Below are 27,506 nucleotides of genomic sequence, written 5' to 3' on the forward strand. Positions count from 1 at the left end.
CTACACAAAGACGTAAAGTCGTAAAAACACCAAAATCGGCGCTTAATGGACACACTAAGAAGACCCGCTCTCATGAGCCCAAAAGGCATGACGAGTCAAAGATAAAGGTGGCAAGTGATGGTCTTAATTTGGTGCCACCTTGCAATAGGAGAAGACACGTACCAATTCAAAGCAGGTGGTTTGAATTGAAATTGGCTAAAAGACAAAACATAAAAGGACAAAACATTAAATGAAAGTTTTGTTTCGTAACAAAACTTTGGATCAAATTAATTCACATGGAGACAAAACTTTGTTATTCAAAGTTTTGAATGTCTCAATTAGAAAACAGGCGAAACCCAATTAAAGGCTTCACGAGAAATCAACCTATATATATGTAAGAGGGTCTTCATTATTCGGTCTTCAGCATTTTCATGCTCTAGCATCCGCTTAGCAGTTAGTTAGTTTTATTTTAGCACTTACATTCCGTCATTTTCATTCTAGCAGCTTAAATAATGTAAGTCATTTTACCCTTAATAACAGTCATTTCTTTTCTAGTTTAATTCATGTCCTGCATTTATTTACTTAATGTATACAGCAAGTTTTATTATTCTTTCAATGACCATGAGCTAATCCCGTGGGGAGGGTTATCCGCTTCGTGTGAGAATCGGATTGACTCTTTAATATTCTAGAATCACTACTTAGGAATTAGGCATAGATTAGACATCCGGTCCCAAAATGACCGAGGATCGTACAAATTTGGAGGCCGATGCTCAAGAAACGGTCGTCGCGCTAACCCAAAATGTCTCGCGTGCGACTCTATGATGTCGCATGACTCTCCAATTTGTCTAGCTGATGTGGAATCGAGCCAGAGCTGAAATGATATTCCGAGAGATGAAATATTAGTTCAACTCCTTATGCTAGTGCGACGCGCTCGAGAGATGTGGGCATGCGCTAGGGATCAATACTTTCGGCGCCGCCTCTCGAACACGAGGCGAATTAGAGATGTAGTGATGTGGTAATATAAACTGTTGAAAGATAATTCTTGCATGAGTATGATTAACTCTCTCCCTGTTTCTCTATCTTTGTTTACCTACATCAAAATCACCGTAGTAAGTTACATTATTTGCATTACCGTTAATTTAATTAAAACCAACTAAAAAACCTAAAATCCTACTCACCAAAAGTGGTAATTCCAGTTGTGAACCTTTTCCGAGCCCTAAGGTTCGGACGATCCCTTACTCGACCTATCCTACCAAACCCACATGAGTAAGGTAACTTAACTAAAACGGACGACTAAACGGACTTTGGACTTTGGACTTTGGTCTTCGGACTTCGGACTTCGGACTGTGGACCTCGGACTTAATCAAGAAAACCAATAAACGTACAATTAAAAGTTTTTATCAAATGGCGCCGCTGCCAGGGAAGGACTCTGGACTTATCGTAATAACTGGAACACATCACGTAAAACCCCCTCCCCTACCTCTTCATTTTTTAATTTCCATTTCTTTTGCAATACCAACGATTAATTACTGCTTTGCCCCAACTTTTTCTACTAACGGATATCCGTGGAACCGGATCTTGTTTATTTTATTAAGACAGCTTTTAAGTATTCCGTAGGAACTTGAAGTATTGAACTGACAAAAGAGTCTCGAACGAGACTAAATTAGTAGCACGCGAGACTAACCTGGAGTATCAACACTCCGATTTTCAGGTACAGGCCACTTTCCTTTTCAGTACCCTTTTGGACTCTCTTGTCCAATTTATCCAATAAGTTCACGAGCTCGAAAGTTAGTTCGATCGTGTACAAGGAATCGCGGGACGCCAGGTTTCAAATTCTTAAACTCCTCAAACTTTGTCAAGGATATTATTTGGTTGTTACTATAACCTGTTTGACCTTGCATGTTTGTGTGTTGGCATAAGAACTCTTTGTATATAAATGTGGTTCGTCATTACATCTTCACGTTAACACGATTAATATGATTCGAATATATTTGGATGTATGTGTAGTTTCAAACCACCTGCTTAGAATATTTTTGTATGTGTATGTTACATCAATTCACGTACGCGGTATTCATTTGTATGAGTTCGTTCTCGACATTCCCCTAGCTCACATTTAAGTTGCACGTATCAATAGCTATAGATTATTGCATGCGTAGGACACATTTCTATTCACATAGATTTGCATATGTAGACTTCTTGTGTAAAACTAGCATGCGTTAATTGTATGTTTAGTTTCTATTTTAACATCTATCGTTTTTTGCATGTTTCGTAATCACGTCTCCATAATACATTAATTACGTAAACTAAAAATTAAAAATTAAAAAAATAATAATTAAAATTAAAAATCCTAATAATTAAAATTTCATCTTAATCATCTTAATAACACCCCGCATAATACACCATCATAAATCATCATCCTATTCCATCAGTGCCTAGGAAACTTGAAAAAAAAATTGAGGTTGCCTAATTAAGGAACGTGCTAGCACGAACAACCTCCCTCAATTCTCTCAGGTGACCCGGCCGCTAGAATATTCACATGTTATCCTAGCTTACCTGCTCAAGTTAGCAACAACTCAGGAAGACGTGCTTCACCTCCCTCTTTCCTTAATTCTAAAACCTCCAGTCATAATTCGTTCCTTATGAGCCTTAAATTAAAATTTATATTTGTATGAGACTACGGTCTGGTAAACATAAGGAATTAGAACTTAGATATCGTCGTCGAAAATACAAAAAACAACTGCTTATGCTATCTCCTAGACATAGTTCCTCCTCCGTAAATCAACCTCGTCAAACATCTCTCATTTGCCATCATCTCCCTTAATTATGGCCGGGAAAATCCACGGTCGAGAAACCCCTTTGGATTTCTATATCGCCTTACAAGAAGGACACGCCCTCTGCATTAAACTTCGATGCTATTGTAGGTGATTTTCGAATTCCGCCAAACATTTTCGGTTTGTTACCTGTTTACCATGGTCTAGACCATGAAAAACCGTACAATCACCTTCGTCGGATGCAACAAGTAGTCACCACTTTCCGCCATCCGACTATTACCAACGAACAAGTCTTGCTTAAGTTGTTTCCCTTCACCTTAGCTGATAAAGCTTCAGTTTGGCTCACAGGCGAAGCGCCGCAATCCATTGACACATGGGCCAAACTCGTACAAGCATTCATGATAAAGTTCTATACTCATAAGAAAACTACAGAAATGCTTCAAAAGATTCAATTCTTTCGCCAGCACCCCCAGGAATCCTTTTCGGAAGCATGGTGCAGATTTACTGATCTGCTTCTCGAATGTCCCCATCATCAACTCGACACCGATGTATTAGTCCGTTCATTCTTTAACGGTCTCTCTGACCATCATAAGGAAACCTTAGATATCATGAACGGCGGTTGTTTCATGGACAAGGGCGCTACTGAAGCATACAATTTTCTTGAGAAACAGGCTTCACGAAGCACCTATTAGGGAAACACTGATTCTTCCAGATCTTCTAAAGACACTCCTACCAAAGTTACGTCTATGTTTGAGGTCAAACCCGATTCGGAATTAAAAACTCTAATCGAGTCCCTAAACAAAAAGGTTGATGCTCTTTCAGTACAAGTAAATGATCAAAAACTCAAACAGGTCATGGCTGCCAACGTTTCCCCATGTCCTCTTTGCTTAAGTCCTGAGCATGCCGATTCTTATTGTCCTTTGGTATACGAGTGCCCTCCCTAACCTTCTGAAGAGGCTTGTGCTTTTAACATCCCTAATGTACCTTGGCGACAACATCCGAATTTAGCTTGGACACCCCCTGCCCAACAACAAGCTCCTCCGGGTGTCAACAACGTTCCTCTACGACCACCCGCGAACTACAATTCCTATCGTCAAGGAAATCCTCCATAATTCAAAAAGGGCAAAGTAATTTTCCCAACAATGCAAATATAGGGTACCAAAACAACCGCAATCTTGTTCCCACTAATCAAGGATATGGCTACCAAAATCAACCTGTAAATAATAACCGTGAACTAGTTCCTACTGCTTCGCTAGTACAATCCACAACCGATAAAACAGCTGAAACTTTTCTGACATACATGAATCAACATAATCAAATCCTAGCTTCTATCCAGCCGGTCTCTTCACCATGTTAGCTCGGGATAAAAGTCAAAAAGCGTGTTCCTCGCCAAGCAGGTTCCAAACCCTAAGCCTACAAACACCGCCTTTGAACTCAACAATGCACGGGATCTAGTAATCCAAGCGGGGTGAGGTAAATGCCATTACCACTCTTCGTTACGGCGAACCATCAACAATAAAAACATTATGCGGATGAGGAATCGACGGAAACCACGGCTGACGTCCTTCCAACTCCTACCTCGCAACCTATAACGGACGAAGTTGTGCCTTCCAATTCTACACCCACGTCCCTAGGGTAAGACGCCACTGATCTTTATGCGCGATTCTACCCAAAAGCTCCATTCCCTGCCAGTTTGGTAAAGAACAAACGTGACGAACATTTCGATGAGATCCGTGAAACCTTCAAAAATTTGACCATAAACTTACCTTTCCTAGATGCGCTTAAGCATTTACCCAAGCATGCCAAGTTTTTGAAGGACATGTGTACCACCAAATGACGTACGAATGTTCCTCAACAAGCGTTCCTCACTGAACAGTTTCCCTCGATCACCACTACCAATGGTGTGGTAAAGTACAAGGACCCAGGTCGATCAACTGTACCATGCACGTTGGGCGACAAGTATACCGCTACCACACTTTTAGACCTAGGTGCCAGTGTTAACCTACTTCCCTACTACTTATTTAAGCAATTAGATCTTCATGAATTAAAACCTACCAATATGACTCTGCAACTCGCGAATCGCTCCATTAAGTACCCAAAGGGCATAGTAGAGAACGTCATAGTCAAGGTCCAAGATTTTTACTACCCAGTTGATTTTGTCATTCTAGATACTGAAGTGGCATGTGACTCCATTCCTATCATCTTGGGACATCCTTTTCTTACAACTGCTAACGCTCTCATAAATTGTCGGGACGGTTCAATGACATTGTCTTTCGGGAACCTTTCTGTCGAACTCAACGTATTCAAATTAATGAAACAATTTCCTGATCCTATAATGGAGGGCGAGATTAGTTTGGTTGATAGTCTGGAACATGATTATTTCACAAACTCTTTTCCCCAAGACGAGATACACCAATTTCTTTCTTTTGATAATCCTGAGTTTGACGATGACTCATACATAAAGGATGTCCACGCATTATTAGAGTCGGTACCACTATTTGATCCTACTACTGCATTGCAAACTAATTCAGAAGAACCGGATTCGCTCTTTTCGATTGAAGAGATGATCCCTCACGAATCCTTGATCCCCAATCCTCCAACTCCGGATTTAAAACCTCTACCCTCTGATTTGAAGTAGGTGCATCTCGATCTCGATGGTAGTCACCCTATAATAATTTCTGCTCACTTGACTACCGACGAAGAGGCACGGTTGATTCATGTCATTCGCGAACACCGCTCCGTTATCGGATGGTCCTTAGATGATATCAAGGGAATAGACCCTAGCATATGCACGCATCGCATACATCTAGATGATGGCTCAAAGACATCGCGAGAACCGCAACGTCGCCTTAACCCCGCCATGAAAGAGGTGGTGCGAGAGGAAGTTTTACGATTACTTGATGCGGGTATCATATACCCTATCTCTGATAGTGATTGGGTTAGTCCTGTCCACGTTGTTCCCAAAAAGTCCGGCATTCAAGTTGTACAAAATGAAAATGGTGAGTGCATCTCCACTCGCATTCCATTAAAATGGAGAATTTGCATTGACTATCGCAAACTTAATGCCAGAACACGTAAAGATCACTTCCCTCTCCCATTCATTGACCGGATGTTAGAGCGTTTAGCCGATCATGCTTACTCATTGTTTTCTTGATGGCTATTCCGGATACTTCCAAATTGTCATCGATCCCCGATCATCAAAAAAACAACTTTCACGTGTCCATTTGGAACCTTTGCATACGGACAAATGCCTTTTGGTCTTTGTAATGCCTGTGCACCTTCCAATTTGCTGCATGCTTCACATTTTCAGTGATATGGTGGAACGTTATATGGAAGTCTTCATGGGCGATTTTTCCATCTACGGAAATTTCTTTGACGACCGCCTATCCAACCTTTCTAAAGTATTAGCGCGTTGCGAAGAGAAAAATCTGGTGCTTTCAATTGGGAGAAGTGTCATTTCATGGTTACCAAAGGACTTGTTCTAGGTCATATTGTTTCGAAAGACGGGATAGAGGTTGATAAAGCTAAAATTGTTAAAATTGCTTCGCTACCTTTCCCACGTACAGTTCATGATATCCGTGCCTTTTTAGGCCACGCTGAGTTTTACAGGAGATTCATTCAGGATTTTTCTAAAGTTGCTCGACCTTTAACCAATCTCCTACTTAATGATGCAGTATTTGACTTCAATTTCAATTGCAAATAAGCTTTTGATACTCTAAAAACCGCTCTAACTATCGCTCCTATCATTCAACCCCCTGATTAGTCTCAACCATTCGAACTAATGTGTGATGCTAGCGACTTTACTATTGGCGCCGTACTAGGCCAACGACGTGATGACAAACCCATTGTCATTTACTACGCTAGTAAAACTCTTAATGACGCTCAATGTAATTACACAACAACTGAGAATGAGTTCCTAGCTGTTGTCTATGCTTTGGATAAGTTTCGCCCTTACTTAGTTGGAACATCCACCATCGTATATACTAACCATGCCGCACTTCGGTACTTACTTTCTGCAAAAAGGACGAAAACAACTATTGTTCATTTGGATCCTTCTCTTGCAAGAATTCACCCCGGAAATCAAAGACAAGAAAGGAACCGAAAATGTCGCGGGCCGACCATTTATCAAGGCTGGTTGGTGACATTGATAGTGATTACGAAGCCATCGTGATTCCTTCCTGCATCGAATATTTGTACTCTATTTTCTCATCTCCATGGTACACGGATATCGTTAACTACCTAGTTACTGAGGAAGTTCCTTCCTCTTGGTCACGTCCTAATCATAAAAAGTTCTTATCCACTGTAAAATATTATTTTTGGGATGACCCCTACCTCTTTAAGTATTGTTCCGACCAACTCATTCGTCGCTGTATTCCCGACTAAGAGCACACCGACGTATTATCCTTTTGCCATGAACAATTTTGCAGAGGTCATTTAAGTAGAAAGAAAACTGCGGCCAAGGTATTACAATGTGGTTTTTACTGGCCTACCATTTTTCGCGATGCACAAGAACATTGCATAGCTTGCATTCGTTGTCAGCACCTAGGTTGAATTACCAAACGAAATATGATTCCCCTAAATCCTATCTTGATTGTGAAATTTTTTTATGTTTGGGGCACTGATTTTATGGGACCTTTCCCTATTTCTCAAGGTTTTCTATACATTTTAGTCGCTGTAGACTATGTGTCCAAATGGATTGAGGCACTCGCATGTCGCTCAAATGACCATAAGACTCAAGCGGTGAAATTTGTTAAAGAAAACATTTTCTCTCATTTTGGTGTCCCCAAAGCTATCATCGATGATGGGGGTACACATTTTTGTAATAAATTTTTGGGTTTTAGTGAAAAAATATGGAGTTACTCACAAGGTTGCTACTCCATATCACCCACAAACGAAAGTGGCCAAGTGGAAGTCTCCAAATGAGAGATAAAGTCTATTATGGAGAAAAGCGTCAACCCATCAAGAAAATTTGGTCTCTCTCCGCTTACGGATGCCTTGTGGGCATACCGAACAACATTTAAGACACTATAGGGATGTCTCCTTACCGCATTGTTTTTGGAAAACCTTATCATCCGGTTGAACTTGAGCATCGTGCCCTTTGGGCCATCAAAAAGCCCAATTACAATATCATCGAGGCAGGCGAGAAGTGAAAACTGCAATTAAATGAGCTTGAGGAGATTCGGAGTGATGCTTATGATCTCTCGAAATCCTACAAAGCTAATATGAAAAGAGTGCACGAAAAGCATATTTTGCGTACGGATTTTAAAATTGGCCAAAAAGTTTTACTGTACAACTCCAGATTACACATTTTTCCTGGTAAATTGAAAACACGATGGTTTGATCCTTTCATTGTGTCAGCTGTGAAATATTATGGGGCAATCTCTTTGCTTAATCCACAAGATAACAGCGAATTTCAAGTTAATGGACAACGCCTAAAACATTACCACGATGTTGAACAGACTCTTCTTCAGGATCCGGTCTACACAGACTAGATGTTTCGTTTTGCGTACTCAATCTTGTTTCTATAGAGGGTACACCATTTCGGTAGCCAGACCATCTTCTATCTTATGATCTCCAAAGTTCTTTGAAGTGTGTGGTTGCAAGCGCCGGAACCTTAGTCCACGAAAACTCTATTTCAGAACTGAGTATAAATGTCTTACGCAAAGCGACGAGCAAACGTTCTTTTTCGATAAACGATGGGTACCTAAAAATTCACCTCCTTCCTTCTCTTTTCCTTTTCTACTCTGCCTCGTGAACTTCAGCTAATCATTTGGTGTAAGTCTCACTCATCACGAATAGGGAATGGTCGGTAGTACTTTTGCTCATGTAACCGGCGTCTTGTGAAGGATGGGTTTGGTGTATGCATTGTCAAACACCCTTCTGTCTAGGTCTTGACTTCCTATCAGATACTAGCCAGTTTAAGGTATACTTTTGTCTGCACCAGCTGCGCAGGATAATCTTCGTCTCCGGGCCGTTTCTCCCACAGGTTGGGGTTCGTCTTGAGAATCTGACGTTAAAAGACTCGACTCGTCTTAAGGATCTGACATTAAAAGACTAACCTTGTAGATATGTTTATATTGTTGCCTTTTCCCTTTACATTAAGTTTTTCACATGAGATTCGTGTCCAACCTCGGATGTCGCATACTTGGAACACAAAAAGGCAATGGATTCCACCAGACCAACCCTAGAATTGGTTACTTTGAGTTCCCTTGGGGCGGTTTGAGGATAGCCCTATGTAATAAGGGCAATTTTATTAGGCAGAATGCAAGCAGACGGTCGGGATGGTACACCCCCCGCCCTAACCCCATAATACATAAGGGTAAAGCCACAGTCTGGCTAGATTGGGTTCGCTCCAGAGCCGACATGACAGTTGTCTATGATTTAAGATGGTGACTCTTCTGGACATCTAGTGTTCTTCACATATATCTCCCTTGTATATAAATAAAATCTTTGTTTATAAATAAAACACTCTCCTTTTTTTCAAAAACTCTTGTGACCTTTGAGAATGACTCATACAATTGGATAGCATTTTTCGTGCCGATCATTTTGATATCTCATTCATCCAATTCGGGGTCCAAACGAGTTGTGGGTAAGCATTTAGTTTTTTTAGGCTTAAATCGGGCTTGGGAAAATTTTTGGCCCAACCAAAATATCAAAATCTCGGGTCCTTTAAACCCGACAAAGCCGACCACACACGTCACCATCACCCACTTCATCTTCCCAAATTTCCGGATCTTGCCCCTTCTCGTTTAAGTCTCACACGAGATAGGCCCATGCTAAATCCAGGTCTCGCGTGAGACTCTTACAACTCCGACCACAATTCCCTTCCGTCAGCAAGTCCCATTTCTCCCCCTCATCATTAATCAATAGCCAGCCTCTCCCTAAGACCAGTGATGGCCGGAAACAGGCGTATTTGTGTGGAGAAAATTTTTGAAAATTTATTTGAAAACGGGATGTTTGCTCTATTCTTTGATAATGAATTTAACTCTAGAGGATGGGAGTACTTGTTATATGCTAATGGAGGGCTTTATTCCAAGGATTTGGTGATGAAATTATACGACAATGGGAGCTTTAATGGCGACCATTTTTGGGTTACCGTCGAGGGTGTGCGCCACGAAGTCACACCTGTTTTGCTCTCCGGGATCACGGGCATTCCTCTGGTCGACCACATGCTGACTCAATAGCAGTCCGTGTACCCATGGACTTACGACCTAAATCTCGATATGCTAATCGAGGGAGAGTACAACATAGACGAAAAATGCGCGTATCAACGCTCGGTGTGACGGAACCAGTTGGTTGTGACTCAATGGCTGGGACTGAACGTCATTGGCACCTCGAAGCCCTCAGACATCAACAAGACCTTTCCTCCACCTTCTCGGATCCTCCAGGCGAAAGGGTAACTTCGTATCGTTACCTTTCTTTTTGATATTATTACACATGCCACTCTTAGATCAGCCCCTCTTGCTGTTCTGGTAATGCAAGTTATGATTACCTTGGGTTTTCTGTCTGCCACCCCGCTACTCACTATACCACAATATGAGAATATGCTTGTCTTCAAGAAATGCATACTGGACCCTTGGGAACCCATAGCACCTAAGGTTGCCGAGCACACTAGCGTAGGCTCATCTCACCCACCCTACTTTGATGAGACTGCCATGAGTAAGATGACCCAACCCATAGATGTCTTCACGTCCGCGTGAGCGATTGGTTTGAGAGACATGTACACTTTCGCCGGTATCGATGAAACGTACCTTGGGCGAGTTAAGGACGATATGACCACTTTCGCCACGAAGTCGATGGCGAGAGAGCATGGGCTTAATTCCAGCGAGAAATGAGAGCTTCCATGACTACATTTTCGGGACCATATGCTTACTTCGCCCGGAACCAGTTGCGGGGAATGTTCATGGCGAGCCAAAGATTAGTTTCGAGTGCTCGGTGATAGATACTACGGTGATATCCGGGAGCGGTCGCCTCCACGGAGCTCGTCTTTGCGACGACGTCGCGGGACTCACGGTTCTTCTTCTGTAGCCCCCGAGGATTCTTCTGCAGCTCCTGAGGATCATCAGTAGCTAGTTTATTTTTCCAGTCTTGTATAATATTTATGTCAGATATTTGATTTACGTGTTTGCATTTCCAGCTTAATAGTAGGTTATTTCCTAAAAATTTCTGCCTGGATATATTAGTTATATCTAATATTATATTATATAGGTAGGAACATATATAATAATATTAGTAATAATAATTTATATAGATATATATAAATATATATACATATATATTTTAGATGTCACACTTAAAAGCAAACTTTACCGTAAACTAACGTTTTATTAAACGGTCATGAAAACACACAAAAAACGGTCAGAAAATGGTCAGAAAACGGCAATTTTCTTTCTATAAATAAGTTCAACACTTCCTCCACATTCACTCATTTCATATTCTTCTCTCTACACTTCTTATTCTAAAAATTGTTTTCAGTCCGCTCCAAATTTCAAGCTTCATGGATACACTAAAAAAGTTTGAGCAGCGGCAAATTGAATATGCTACTCAAGTCTTCATGCTTGTTTGTTTCATTATAGTAATGTTGTTAATGTGGCATATAGTTCTATCTAATATTTAGGTTTGTATTTCATTCCCCGTATCATTATGTTGTGTTTCCATACCGTTGTACGTTCTTACGTCTTATTGTGATAGTATATCTACATTTTCCTTGTCCTTCTACTTACGCTAGTTTAAAAAAAAAAAAAAAAGAGGGGGCACTCCTTGTTACATGCCCCATTCTTCTCATCCACACTACATCCACTTTTGCACATATCTTAGAAGATACACGTGGTCTAACTACCCTGTGACACCTCGATCCGTATCTTTTACATTTTCGGATTGGTGCCTATTTATAACAAGGATAGACACCTCAAAAATCTAACTTCCCTTTTTCCAAAAAAAAATTTCTTCACCACTCCATCTTTAATGGCCCTCACTCGAAGTTTCGTGCCCGAGCAAATTTTATGGAAAATTTCCAAAATGGTCATTTTCATCCCTTTTTTGACACAGAAATATTACGTCGAGGATGGTACCCTCTTTTACATCATAAGCAGGCTTTTTATTCCAGAGAATTGGTCTTGTTGTTCTATAAAAGCGGTTATTTCCAAAACGGGCAATTCTTTGTCTGTGCTAACGGATGCGAATGTGAATTGACTATGGAAATCATCTCTGAGGTACTTCAAATTCCTATTACAAACCAAGGAGTACACCTTCAAGATTCACCTTTCGACAATATCAGGCATCTGATGTTTGCAACTATCCTTTACGGCGAATACAACCGAAAAAACCGTATTGTTTATCAGCGATCTTTGCAAAAGAACCAATTATCTGTGATCCAATGGGTAGCTCATAATGTGTTCGGCACGTCTAAGACTTCCGAAATAACCAAACCCCTCCTCCATCTACTCTGGGTCTTATAGAGTCACTACAATGATTTTTGCATTATTAAATTTCTCTGGAACGCGATCGCACGTGCCAGGAAAAAGGCAGCCCCTTTGCCAACCATTGTGACGCTTATCATGCTACATTGGGGTTTTTCTAGTACTTCTCCTCATACACCTCTTCGAACAGCTAACATTCTTACCATTCACTTAGTGTGTAAGAACGGATTCTGGAACCCCGACGTTGCAAAGAACCATGTCGGTGCAGAAACCGACGAAGATTGTTCTGCTGACAACATCTTCACTGAAAATGCATTATGCAACGTATTTAATCCCATGGAAAGCCTTCGTTTAATTCAACAAGGAATGATGACATTATTCAAACGTCAGAACATTATCATCACCAGTCTTCTTGAATTTCAGGACCTGCGGACAATAAACGAAAAGGAATAAGCACAATTCTTGCACAGCCACAACCAGTTCTTGGCAAATCACACTCTCATAATGGAGAACCACGCCGAGATTTACCAGACAGAAAGCAAAATGTTGCAACGGGCTGTTGCACGGATTGATGGCATAGAAAATCTTATAAATGGATCCCTCCCACAAAAGGATCCTCGCCGTTACTTAGGCCAATGACACCATTTAAAATTTTGCAATTTTATGTTCTTTGTCATTTTCTTTTTAGTTTTTTTTATATAGTGAAATTTCCCTATGGTAATTTGTTTTTACTTAATTATTCTCATCATGCTCTAATATTTGTTTATCCTTGTCTAAACAGGTCACATCTTTTTTTTCACACATCTTCTACAATGGAAGCTCCAAAGATGATTCCAGAACAATCTTTCCATTTGTTGCTGAATTCTCCTGCATATGGACATCTTTTTAGAGACTACATCACTCAAGTTGGTTGGAACTCTCTTATTCTACACCCGGAGCAGACATACTCCCCAGATTTGGCAACTTATTTTTATGATCACATGGAAGATCTACTGCATGTCTGGGGCTTCCCCTTTGAGCGGATTTACAAATCTGTATTGGTAACAACTGACACCCTTTTTATGAGCTAACAGTTGCTATGGCTCTAGACCTTCCTCCTTTTCAGCCAGACATCCCCGTCCAATACATGATAGAAAACAACTTTAACGACCATTCTTAGGAAAAATTTGCCGCCCGTTATGGCGATGGCCTTTCCCAGGTCAGTGAACGTGCCGAAGCTGGCCGATGGCCAGACTTCACTATTCCACTAGCCAGTATGACCATGAATGTTGGAACTGCAATGTTATTTATTCTTCTGAACTTCATGGGAGATTGGCATTTTTCCACTGCATCAAAGTCAGCTTGTAAGACGTTCCATGCCTTGGCCCAGCAACATACCGCCTTTGACATCACATACCTAGTAATTGAGAACTTTAAGAAGGCTCGGTCTTTTCGGCAACACTATATCACCCTGCTAGTTACAGCATGCAGGATAGTGAGGACGTATTTTCCACAGTTTGCGGCCACCTTTCAGGACTGGGTAAAGGTCGACTCTATGTGTCCAACAAACAAGATAATTCGTTCTTTGTGATTTCGGACATGGTGACGCCCTGCAAGGTATCTAAAGAAAGTTCGTTCTTTCCCTAATGATGATAAAATGATAGCTCATCTGGACAATGCAAAAAAGAGGAAGTGGAGCAAAGTCTGGAAAGCTATGATAGATTGGCGTGATGCAAAGGAATGACATTTCTATAGAGACGAAGCAAGGATGGACCATCCCCCAGTTCAAGGTTGGGGAAATGTGAGTTGATGCATGTACATATTTGTTTTACATTTTGATGTGAAATAAATAAATAACCTAACAGTGTGCTACTCTAACGATTATTGCTTCTTACTTTTATGATGTATAATATATAGTGTGTTACAATAAATTTACGTGGAAGATGTCGACTATATATTTTTGCTCAAAGCCTCTCAGGTATACTCTTTCTTCCTCTCAACACTTTGAGGACACAGTGTCCGACTGTTTGGGGGTGGTGAGAACCTTTCGCAAAAATTAGGCATGCATAGTTATATATAGTTTACTTGATGTCTAAATAAACGTATTTAGTGACAAATTCTCGTTTCTCTTTCTATGATGAAAAATATTTAGAAATCTCACTCTAGCATCAGAATTAGGACTTGTTCTTAGAAACTTAATTTAATACGTATGCAATAGTTTTTACATCTTTTCATGAGCATTCATGCACTGACTATCATTAAATGTACACATCAGTAAGTTTCTGGGACCCACGGTTAGACAACTTAGTTTATATATCCTGTAAGAATCTAACCAAAAGACCTCAAAATGTGTGATATATGAGTAATGACACAGAGGAGTAGTTCTTCCGAATAGAGAAGTTCACACGTCTACTTACTTGATCACTACCCAAATCCTAGGCGAGAATTTAGGCCTTCTTTGGATCGATATAGCCAAAAATTCACACTTGTAAAAAAAATTTACCGCTAGTCGCCCCACTGAACCTTTCATTAATCCTTTCTATTTCACAAAAAAAAATCATTACCCATCTATTAACCACAAATAAATAAGCCTACATAGATGATGAGTATGAGAAATAAGATGAAGTGCAGAAAAATGAAGAGAAAAACCTTGTCACAAATAAGAATCAGTTACCTGCTTCAGAAGAAAAGAAAAATAGAAATAGAAATAGAAATATGTTTCCAAAAATCAAAAGAAATATCAAAGGTAGAATTTCCCCCAAATCAAATCAAAAGGGAATACAAAAGCTTAAAAAAGCCAAGTATGGAAACCCATGTTAGAAGCAGAAAGAAAATAAGGATTTCTCTAGTATAAATATCTCGAAGACCTTATTATCTCATACTTATCATTTTTGAATTTTCCATTCCATAACACCTAATAAAGACCTCTAGCTCAATTAGGAGTAGGATAGTATGATAATAAGTAGTAGTTGTGACTTCTCGATCTCAGCTCCTCTGACTGTCATTGAGTATGTGAGGAAACGTGTGCCCACTGCACACTAGAGATAGCAAAACTTGAGTGGAAAAATAAGAGAGAAATTGTGTTTCGACACATACTTGTGAGAACCTACTTAAGAATACTATCCAAAGGATCCAGAAACGGCCCTGCTCGTACATTTCATTATAAGATCACTGCATGCATGCTCATACGTAGATGTTTTGATTATTGTATGTATATTAACTTGAATTTCGAAAGAATTAAATCCTTGTTTCCTCCGCTAGTGAGATATCTAGATACCTGAGATTAATTAAGGAAACAAGCCTTTGTTACTGAGTCATTGTAGTATAAATGAAGTTTGTGAGTATCTTCTCTGGAAAACTCTCACAAGGCTATAACTCGTCCACTAGGGAATTCCTAGTGGTTCAAAGCTTTATTGTATACGGTCAATGCAACCGCACTCTGCGAAATGAGATTTAGCTTAGGAACACACATTTTTTACCACTTATCATTTTAATGTCTCTTCTTTGCTTGAGGACAAGCAAAATGCTGTTTGGGGGTGGTGTGATAAGCACCAAAAACTGTAATATTAAACCCCGAGAGACATAGCATTTTGGTCGATTATGTGTTTAATAATCATGTAATAATTATATTTTCGTACTTTTGCAGGTTTCTGCATTTAAAATGAATATAATGATAAAACAGACATCGAAGTATGGGAATACTGGAATATTTGAAGTTTCCCACTCAACTCCAGTGAAGCCCAACAAAGCATGCCTAGAGCCGAAGTTTCCAAAAGAACAAAACCAGTGCAGAACGGGTCCACATATAAAGAAGCAGCAAACTTCCGAAGCTCACATCTGATAAATCTGAATGCCGACGTTGGCTAGTTAAACTGTCATAGCGACCCAGGCGACGAACTCTACGCAAAGATAGAAAGTCGTAAAAACACCAAAATCGGCGCCGCCACTAGACACACTAAGAGGACCCACTCTGCGGGCCCAAAAGGCATGACGAGTAAGCATAGGCAGGTGGCAAGTGATGGTCTTAATTTGGTGCCACCTTTCAATAGGAGAAGACACGTACCAATTCAAAGCAGGTGGTTTGAATTGAAATTGACTAAAAGACAAAACACAAAAGGACAAAACATTAAATGAAAGTTTTGTTTCGTAACAAAAACTTTGGATCAAATTAATTCACATGGAGACAAAACTTTGTTATTCAAAGTTCTGAATGTCTCAATTAGCAAATAGACAAAACCCATTTAAAGGCTTCACAAGAGATCAACCTATATATATGTAAGGGGGGGTCTTCATTATTCGGTTTTCAGCATTTTCATGCTCTAGCATCCGCTTAGCAGTTAGTTAGTTTTATTTCAGCACTTACATTCCGTCATTTTCATTCCAGCAGCTTAAATACTGTAAGTCATTTTACCCTTAATAACAGTCATTTCTTTTCTAGTTTAATTCCTATCCTACATTTATTTACTTAATGTATACAGCAAGTTTTATTATTCCTTCAATGACCATGAGCTAATCCCCGGAGGAGGGAGGGTTATCCGCTTCGTGTGAGAATCCGGATTGACTCTTTAATATTCTAAAATCACTGCTTAGGAATTAGGCATAGATTAGACATCTGGTCCCAAAATGACTGAGACTGTACAAATTTGGAGTGTTGATGCTCCAAAACAATCTCGTGCGCGACCCAAAATGTCTCGCGCGCGACTCTATGGTGTCAGACAGCTCTCTAATTTGTCTAGCTGATGTGGAATCGAGCTAGGAGATGAAATGATATTTCAAAGATGAAATATTAGTTCAACTCCTTATGCTAGTGCGATGCAGCTCAGAGATGTGGGAATGCGCTAGGGATCAATACTCGACGTCGTCTCCGAACACGAGGTGAATTAGAGATGTAGTGATGTGGTAATATAAACTATTGAAAGATGATTCTTGCATGAGTATGATTAACTCTCTCCCTGTTTTTCTATCTTTGTTTACCTACATCAAAATCACCGTAGTAAGTTACATTATTTGCATTACCGTTAATTTAATTAAAACCAACTAAAAAACCTAAAATCCTACTCACCAAAAGTGGTAATTCCAGTTGTGAACCTTTTCCGAGCCCTAAGGTTTGGACGATCCCTTACTCGACCTATCCTACCAAACCCACGTGAGTAAGGTAACTTGACTAAAACGGACGACTAAACGGACTTTGGACTTTGGACTTTGGTATTCGGACTTCAGACTTCGGACTGTGGACCTCAGACTTAATCAAGAAAACCAATAAACGTACAATTAAAAGTTTTTATCAATATTGGCGATATATTATGTCATATTATATATACCCATGATGGTTGCAGTGAGAGTGAAATAGATGTATACTATAAATGATTACGTTTGGAAAATCTAACTTTGTTTTGCAGGAGGGTATGACTTATTAACTTTTTATGCAGAAACGTTGTTCTACCCTAAGACGACGTGCTGGCTTAAAGGTAAAGTGTATCAAACTCATATTTAAATAAGTTATCATATATGTATGTAATAAGTTGAATGTAAGTGAAAATTATATTGTGAGTTATTTTGGAAATTGAGCATGATGAATACTGTTATCTGAGATTTCTTGGAAATGTATATTGGGGGTTGAAATTTTACTTTGGAAGAAACTGCATGCCGTTTTGAGAATACGGAACTAACTTGTCTTCCAAGTTGAAATTATTGAATAGTATATTTCTTTATTCGAAAGATATGAACGTATTGCTATTTTATATTTAGTCTTACTCATACCAGCAAATTCAATTTGCTAACCCATGTTTGTTTTGTTTTGCAATGTGGGTGTGTTCTTGGAAACATAGATGGGAGAGTGCAGTGGATGAGTACACGTGATTTGGAGTTGCTCTTGAAATCTTATGGTTTAAGTTTCTCTGAAGTGTACGGTTTTGTTTTGAGACATATGTAATAGAGTTAGTTAGTTTCTTTGTAGTTTAATAATGTGATGAAGAGTTGTTTATTTTAGTTTTCTTTTGATTTCAGTTTTTTTTATATCGTGTTTGATAATAGGGTATTGGGTTTTGTTTCACCCCGAGTTTCCAGATAATTGAATATCATTGTTTTAAATATTGTCAGGAAATTTGGATAGTGACAGAACCCAAAACCACCAGACTTCACTCCCGGTTCACAATATGGGCGGGTTTGAAGTGGACAACGAGTTGTGTAAAACGAGTGTTGGGGTGAGAGAGGACTTCACCACCAGTATTACATGACATAGATAAACTTACCTCATTTCCGTATTACATAAATTTATCATAGTATGAAAATCTGAACCATTGTTGGTGTGGAGTACTTGCATGCCTCTACTAAATGGTGTTCGATCGTGAGCAGTCACACGCTCAGGTGATTGACAGGTGCCAGGGTTGAGCCTGGAACATGACACTTTCAACACTATGACTTATCCCTTCTGCCTAACACGTCTTAATCATGAAATTTTATTCTTGATAAAAACGAATATGAAAATTTGTTTGTATTTCTAAACATAGAATAGAATTGTTCCCGAAGGAAGATTTTGGATTTTGGGGTTCGTCCCCTTTTTATATGTGGCGTTTGGCAATAACAAATATCTATTAAGGGCTTAGGTGAATCCATAATGACTACAGTTGATTGGATTTCTCAGTTATAGGTAGAGGTTTATTGTGACATTCCTGAATATCAACAAGGAAAGTTTCAGTTTGTTCTATAATTTTTGTATCTGTATTTCTTTATGTTTTCCTGTTCATCACCTCATAGAGTATTGGTTTCAGGAGGCCACTAATAAGTTGATGTCGACCTTCCTTCTCAAGTAATGGTGACTCTGGTGTCTAATTCGGCCAAGTGTATATTTTGGAGGCTACCACGGATTTCATGAAGTTCGTTCAGGAGTTGGGTAATGTCGTGTATACCCTGGTGGCCTTGGGTTTTACTTTTGTTGTTGCGCCTTGCAAGAGATATTGACTTTTGCCTCGATAGTGCTGTTGAACCAAAACGCCCAGACTTTCAGTTTGAGATTTATGATTCAATTTCTTTTGAAGAATCATTTGCTCCCATCAGTCCCCACCTGGAGAATCAGAGCGGAGAAAATTCATGTAGTTAATTTAAAGGTGTTGGTTCTGTATTACCATGTAGTTTAAAGGTATTGGTTCTGTATTAGTAATTCTCAGGGCCGAAAATATCGGTTGAAAAAATGATTTTTTGCCGATATTTATCTTTTTTTCAGTCTACCGACTTCGAAACATTTGAAATATCGGCTTCAAAAATTAAATTAATTTTAAACCGATATATATCGGTAAATCGTTAAAACCGATATAAAGATATATATCAGCAATATATTCCGACATATTCGATATATATATCATTTGACTTGGTTGGGCACTTTGACTTTTGACCGATTTTGTTGACTGTTGACCGATATATCCCGATATATATCATTATATATCAGTGATATTTTCGATATATACTGATTTTTAAATTTTTTTGAATATTATCACCAAAATGGGCAAAACGATATATCAATCTGATTTTTCGATTTTTCTGATATGCAGGGCTAGCCCTGAGGACAACTCACACAAAGACACACGCTCACACACTCACCGCCCACACCACCACAACACCGGTTTGGGGGCCCCAAACATTAGGCCCAAAATTAGGCCCCCATAGCTGAAAGTAGTTGTGATCTTTTTCAGCCCAAAACACTTTAGTACCACGAATCCACGATCTTGTTGAGGGGAAGTGGGGAAAGGCAAGACGCGAAATAGCGGAGAAATCAAACACATTTGAGAATGAATCAAATCTGAGAAGAAAAAAAAAAAATGAGAAAATGAGATCGGGTTCCTTTGTATCGGTATAAGGCTATAAGCAAAACAACTTAATCGTAAGTTCAGTATTCACTTTTTGGTTTTGTAGGTTCGTTTTGACTTTTGAATTGATTGCTTATATCGTAAGTTCGTAACATTGATGCAGTTATTGCAGTCTCAAGTCGTGAAGTCGAGAAGTCGTGATTAAGTGAGCCAGATGCCTCATTTTGTTGTGGAAACACTCTTTTCTTCCAATCAGTTGTTGCTGCCTTGCTTCATTGCTTGTGAGTTGTGAAACCATCTCCATGTTATTGTTTGATTATTTGTGAATTTTAATTGTTAGTCTATCATCATGCCTTCGAATCCTCCGGCTAGAAAGTATCTTTCTGGTTCTGAGAAAAGGAAAAAGAAGCATAGATTAGACGATGTCGCTCAATCCCAAAGGGGAGATATACTAAAAAAAATTGGTAACAAAAGACAAGTAGAAAGTTCGAGTGAAACAGTGGTTGACGTCGAACAAAAGAATGACAATGATAATAGAGAGCATGAACTGCATGAAGATGTTGAAGCTTTGGTGAATGATGATGTTGAACCTTTAGTGAATGAAAATGTTGAACCTTTGGTGAATGATAATGATGAGCCTTTAGTGAATGATGATCTCTATCAAGATACAAATGAGAATACAGAACGTGTACCTATCCACTACTTTGATCCAGCAAATTGGGACAATATTGATCAAAATCTTAGAGATTTACTTGTTGAAAAGGGTCCTATAAGAATTACTGATGTTGATTTTCCTAGAAATCACCTTGGCAGACATTTCTCTTTGAAGCATTACACTCGAATAATGCCAAATGGATTTAAAAAAGATAGAACTTGGTTCGTATATTATGTTTCTTTGGATAGGGTTTTTTGTTTTAGTTGTAAGTTGTTCCAGTGACACACGAACACTTCTCAATTGGACAGTGAAGGGTATTGTGACTGGCATAACCTAAGTAGAAGGCTTTCAGAGCATCAATCATCTCCAGAGCATCTTCTTTATTGGAATAGTTGGTATGAACTAAAGAAGAAATCAGCAAAGAGAGAGAACATTGGCGACAAGTGTTACTACGAATACTTGCTTTAGTGAAAGCACTTGCTAAAGGTAATTTGGCTTTTCGTGGGAAGAATGAGAAGATTTATGATGAAAATAATGGGATTTTTTTAAGTTTAATCGAAATGATTGCTGAATTTGATCCAGTACTGAAAGAGCACATTCGGCGCATTCAAAGTAAAGAAATCCATTATCATTATCTTAACCACAAGATTCAAAATGAGTTGATAGAGTTGTTAGCAAGTGCGGTGAAGAAAGCCATTGTCCAGAAAATCAAGGAAGCCAGATACTTTTCAGTAATACTTGATTGTACACCGGATATTAGTCATGAAGAGCAAATGTCACTTGTGATTCGATTTGTAGATGTTACATCAAGTTGCTCAAAGGTTGAAGAGTTCTTTTTAGGATTTTTGAAGGTGGATGACACATCAGGACTGGGGCTCTTTGATACACTCAAATTTTTTTTGAACACTCTTGACCTTGATATTGGTGATATAAGAGGGCAGGGTTATGACAATGGATCTAATATGAAAGGAAAACACAAAGGAGTTCAAAGTAGACTACTTGAAATAAACCCTAGAGCCTTATTCACCCCATGTGGCTGTCATAGTCTGAATCTTGCCCTTTGTGATATGGCTAGCTCTTGTTCAAGAGCTATATCTTTTTTTGGAGTGGTTCAGTGAATCTATTCATTATTTTCGTCTTCCACAAAGAGGTGGAAAATGTTTAAATATCATGTGAAAGATGTGAAGCCCAAGTCAGGTCTCTTGCTAAAGTCGTTGTCATCAACACGCTGGGAAAGTCGCGTAGACAGTGTTCATGCAGTTAGACATCAAGCACCGAAAATAAGAGATGTGTTGGTTTACTTGGCTGAAAACAGTGACAATCCTAAAACAAAGAGTGAAACTGAGTCACTAGCGATACATGAAATTGAGAGTTTTGAGTTTTTGCCTGACATGGTAATTTGGCATTATTTTCTTTTTGTTGTTAACTCTGTTAGCAAAAACTTTCAAACTGAAGACATGCAAATTGATGTGGCCATACATGAAATGAAAAGACTTATTTCTATTTTTGAGAAGTATAGAGAAACCGGATTAGAAAAAGCCATGATAGAAGCTAAGGATATTGCGATTATGATGGAAATTCAACCAATTTTTCGTGAAAGGCGGATCATTCGTAGAAAAAAACAATTGAACGAGAACGTTAGTGAAGAAGTGACACAATTAGCTGAAGAATCATTTCGAGTTAACTACTTCTTATTCATAGTAGACCAAGCTCTTTCTTCATTCAAGAGTAGATTTGAGCAGTTCGAAGTGTATGAGAAAATTTCTGGGTTCTTGTTTGATTTAGAGAAGTTAAAGGTTGCAGATATAAATAACTTAAAGACTTCTTGCATTAATCTTGAAGAGTTTTTGAAACATGACGGTGTTTCTAATATTGACGAGATAGATTTATTTTCAGAGTTAAGAATCATGAGAGAACTTTTACCAGATAACACAAAGAAAGCAATGGACATGCTAAATCATTTGAAGTCACAGGATAACTGTTTTCCAAATGCTTGGGATGCATACAGAATTTTGTTGACTATACCAGTTACTGTCGCATCTGCAGAAAGAAGTTTTTCAAAGCTGAAGTTGATCAAATCTTACCTTCGATCGAGCATGTCTCAAGAAAGATTAAATGGATTAGCTATGTTATCTATTGAAAAGTCTTTAATAGAAAAACTTGATTATGAAGACTTAATTAGTGATTTTGCAGATAGAAATGTAAGAAGACTAGCTTTTCAGTAGTGCATAGTTTTTGTAATTGAATTTTGGTGTGAGTTTGTTGATATTAAGCACACATTTGATTTCGTAAGAGTACGAAGGAATTTGGACTTAATTTTTTATCAAATAAGAAAAAAAAAAATTGGCTTATGTATTTTTCATCATTTATTGACAGGAGCCACACTTTAGGATCTCGCCTAGGGCCCCCCAAAACTCAGGGCCGCCCCTGCCGATATGTATCAGTTTTGGGAGGGTCCGAAATATCTTCAAATCCCGAAACTTTTGGCCTTGGTAATTTTAGACATAGTAGTACAGTACTATGGAATTGACGTTCCCCATCAGTGAATTGGTGTTATTTTTTTGAGTATTTGATCACCAATCATGTGACCATCTTGGGAAAATACTAGCCCATATGGAAACGTCTATACTTGCAAAAGAAGCAATGGGTTCAAACTTTAACACTATGAGCTGGTGTCCTGTGAGATTGGACTGTAGAAACCCAAGGTAATATCTATCAAAAACCACAAAACCTGTAGAAACCCAAGGTAATATCGAGTCCGAATTTGTTCACCAGCACTTTTGCTGGTGGAATTCACCAGCGCCACAATTGCCCCACGTGTCCAACAAATAGTTACAAATAAAAGAGACTCTTTTTTTTATTTTTCCATTTATTTTAAACTAAATTTTTTTTTCTAATAAACCAATATGGAAATAACGATTTTTCCCACGATTTTCTCCTCAAATCATTGCGTACTCTCTCTCTCTCCTACTTCCGTTCTCTCTCCCGCCCTTCTTTCATTCTTCATCTTCTCCGCTCCTATACTTTTTTATATTTTTTCTCTGTTAGTAATTAAATATGGAACCTGAAAGCAAAACCGGAGAACAATCAAATAGACCATTATACAAGGTGAGTCCTGTACTTGTAATGACATTCGAGAGTATAAAAGAGGCTAATGATTACTACAACAGGTATGCAAGAGATGTTGGGTTTAGTGTAAGGATTAAAATATCAAACAGTGATCATTCGGATTCTAAAAAAATAATAAAGTGTTGTTTTTGTTGTTCATGCGAAGGGGTGTACAAAAAGATAAAAACGCCTGGAAAAAAAAAGATGAAAGGCGATTTGGATGTTTGGCGGAATTCGAGATTAGGCTGAAGAATGAAAAATATGTTTTGACTAAGTTTTTTAGTGAGCATAGTCACGATCTCATGCCCCCAATGAATTATAATTTATTGAGGTCTCACAAATCATACGGCTCTCAAGAAGAAATGGTGAAGAAAATGCATTCAGCATGATTAAAACCAAGTCAAATTCATGCTTATGTTTCTGCAGAAGCTGGAGGGGCTAAATATCTAGATTACACTCGGAGTGATTTGAATAATCTGTTACAGAAAGAGCGGAGAGAGTTTCTGAAAAAAGGAGATGCACAATGTCTTCTTAACTACTTCAGAGAGAAAAAGAAAGAAGACAAATTCTTTTTTATTCTATTCGGTACAACGAAGAGAGTGAAATAACAACACTTTTCTTTTGTGATGCAAAGGCAAGACGAGACTACGGGTTGTTTGGTGATGCAATTGCTTTCGACACAACCTTTAAAACAAATAATTATCATATGATGTGTGCGCCATTTGTGGGTATCAACAGTCATGGGCAAACAGTTATTTTTGGGTGCGGATTATTAAGTGACGAAACCACAAAATCATTTATCTGGTTGTTTGAGACATTCTTGGAAGCAATGGGTGGGAAGCATCCAAAAACTATTTTTACTGATCAGGCTATGGCCATTTCTAATGCGATTGAGGTGATATTCTCTAAAACTAGTCATTAGCTTTGTCTTTGGCACTTACGTATGAATGCTTTAAAGAATTTAGGAAAACTTGGTGAGTTCAAGAAAATTGTTAAGCAGTTCACAAAATGCATTTATGAACCAGAGACAATAAGTGAATTTGAAGATAGTTGGGCGTTCATGCTTAAAGAATATGGGTTGGAAGAAAATCTTTGGTTGCTGAATTTGTACAAATCACGCCAAAAGTAGGCACAAGTATATGCACACGCTTTTTTTTGTGCCGGTATGACAACAACTCAAAGAAGCGAAAGCATCAATGCATTTCTTAAACAATATTTAGGAAATACTCTCACTCTTCGGTTGTTTGTTGATCAATATTCAAAAGTTGTGGACCATCTTCGTGAGAACGAACGAGTAGCAGAAACTAAGTCTACACAGATCTCACCAAACTTATTGTCTACTTGGTCTGTTGAGAGAGAGGCATCGAAAAAATATACAAGAAAGATGTTTAGTATTTTCTAGCAAGAGTATACTAAACTTCTTAACCTTCGTTTAGTGCAGGAATCAGACGATGGAAATACTAAAATTTACAATGTCGAGGAGAGGGGAAATGACATAAAGGATCATTGTCGTACAGTGACATATGTGCAATCAGAACAAACCGTGCAATGTTCGTGTAGAAAATTCAAATTCCAAGGTATCCTTTGCTCTCACACATTAAAGTGGTTTCATGAATTGGATTTCACAAGTCTGCATTCTTGTTATTATTTGAAAAGATGGTCAAAAGATTGCATAAATGAAATTATCTATGATGCATACGGGGAGGCTATTCAAGGTGGCTTGGATCCATCAACAACAACTCGTTATAGTGAGTTGTCACATATTTCACAGAATGTTATTGCTATTGGTGCAAAGTCAGATTCTTTGTATGCGTATGGGAAGTCAAAGATGCTAGAACTCCACAAGGAATTGGAAGCCTTAGATATTTTAGAGAAGAAACATCCTCAGGGAGCTTCACAAAAAAACACATTAGATATTGATGATCCACCACAAGACTCATATGATGATGTGCAGCTAAGAGCACCAAAACTGAAGCAAAACCGAGGTTTGTCAAAAAGAAAGAGGGGTGTTATCGAGAGGAACACACGAAAGAAAAACGTCCAATCCAAGCAAAAATGTTTGTAGTAGTATGAATTCATTTTTTTTAAAATATTTTTTTCCTATACTATACATTGTTCACCGGAAAAAGAAAAAAGAATAGGTAGTAGTGTTCAGTCACGTTAACATTGTGAGTTTTGCAGGTACTGAAGAAGAAAATGCAACCATGACACAAGAACACGAGCAAAGTAACCCAAACAATTTTGATGTTCAAAATGCTACTCAGGTATGATATGAAAGATTATATAACTATTTTTTTTTCTTGCTAGTGTTTATTTGTGTTAGGTAAACACTTGGATGGCTACATATTGTTGATATTCATAACTGTGCAGGAGTCTTTGACACACCAACCACCAATGAAACCAAACCACGATGGTGGTATTTTAAATGTTCATCAATTTTCACATGTTAAAACTTGTGTGTGTAGCTTGAATTTTCTTGATTTTTTAGCACGATACATATTAGGTAGGTGGTAATCCAAATGTTTGTATACAGGATTCAAGTGGTTTTGCTCACCAACCACTATGGAACTCAAATCAGATGTCACTTATGCAGCAAGGAATTTATCCACCAGCTTATATGACGGGGTACCCAATGATGTATGGCACCGATGGTGCTTCACAAGTGAATCGTCAACAAGAAAGTGATAGACCATTATTTTTAACCACTGACTGGGATACGAATCAATCCTACATTCCAAGCGAAGGTCCTATACCAATGTTTTACATGCCAACATATCTAGGAGGTCTGGTCCGTAGATTAGATTTTCAAGACTCTTCAATGGTTTAGTAATCGGACGTCACAGGAATACGCATATATGTGAAGTAGAGAATAATTTTATGCAGACATTCATTTTATTTTTTCCTTCGAAGGGGTTATGTTTACTTTTGTTTACTCTGGTTTTAAGCAAGTGAATACTTTCATATGTTTTAATGTATTACTTTGGTTTTTAAGTCAATTCTTAATTTCATATGCATATGCTTTCTTAGCTCTTATTCTCTTGAATGGCAGCTCTTAATTCCTTGTAGTAACTGAGCACCCAACTTCTTATACGCACTAATGTTACTTGGTCACCAATAAGAAACATGCATAGTACAATGAAAGATCAAGCGCAAAACGCATCAGATGATTTTCAGTAAAATAGGAAGTCATCGCAGTTACTAGAATCACCGACTCCCAGTATAGAGTTCTGAAAACTAATAAGCTTATCTACCAGCTTAGGATGAAAGGCCAATGGAAGTGATATAAAATGAGAATAATCGAGATTTGGGCTTTAACTGCCTGGAATTAATAAGTAGATTGTGAGCTGCACTGTTGGAAATAGACGGTAAAGTTGAAAAAAAATGTCTTTAGCAAACGAAATACATAAACTGAAACATTATGATGGTATCACACATTAGGATAAAGCCAACCAATGTCAGCCTATCTAAACAATCAAAAATAACGGTAGAAGTAATAGTTGATGCTTGGAATCCACAGCAGGACTAGAGAGAAGTAAGGAAGAAATCTCTATTTTATTTTTTGATTGGTAAAGTATAGTTAATTTGATATCTAAGAAATCTCTGTTTTTCAACAACGCATGTGACCAAACAGAAGCCTCGAGTAGTGGAAGCAAACAATACATAAGCTCAGTCCTAGATCCTTCTTCCACCCAAGAAATTTACAGCACGACTTGGAGGAAAAGACACAAGAAACCAATACATGGAACCAATACTAATTTGGCATTGATTTTCGAGTCTAAGGATCTTAGTGGAT

Source organism: Coptis chinensis, chromosome 6, assembly GCF_015680905.1.
Source record: "Coptis chinensis isolate HL-2020 chromosome 6, ASM1568090v1, whole genome shotgun sequence".
Lineage (NCBI taxonomy): Eukaryota > Viridiplantae > Streptophyta > Magnoliopsida > Ranunculales > Ranunculaceae > Coptis > Coptis chinensis.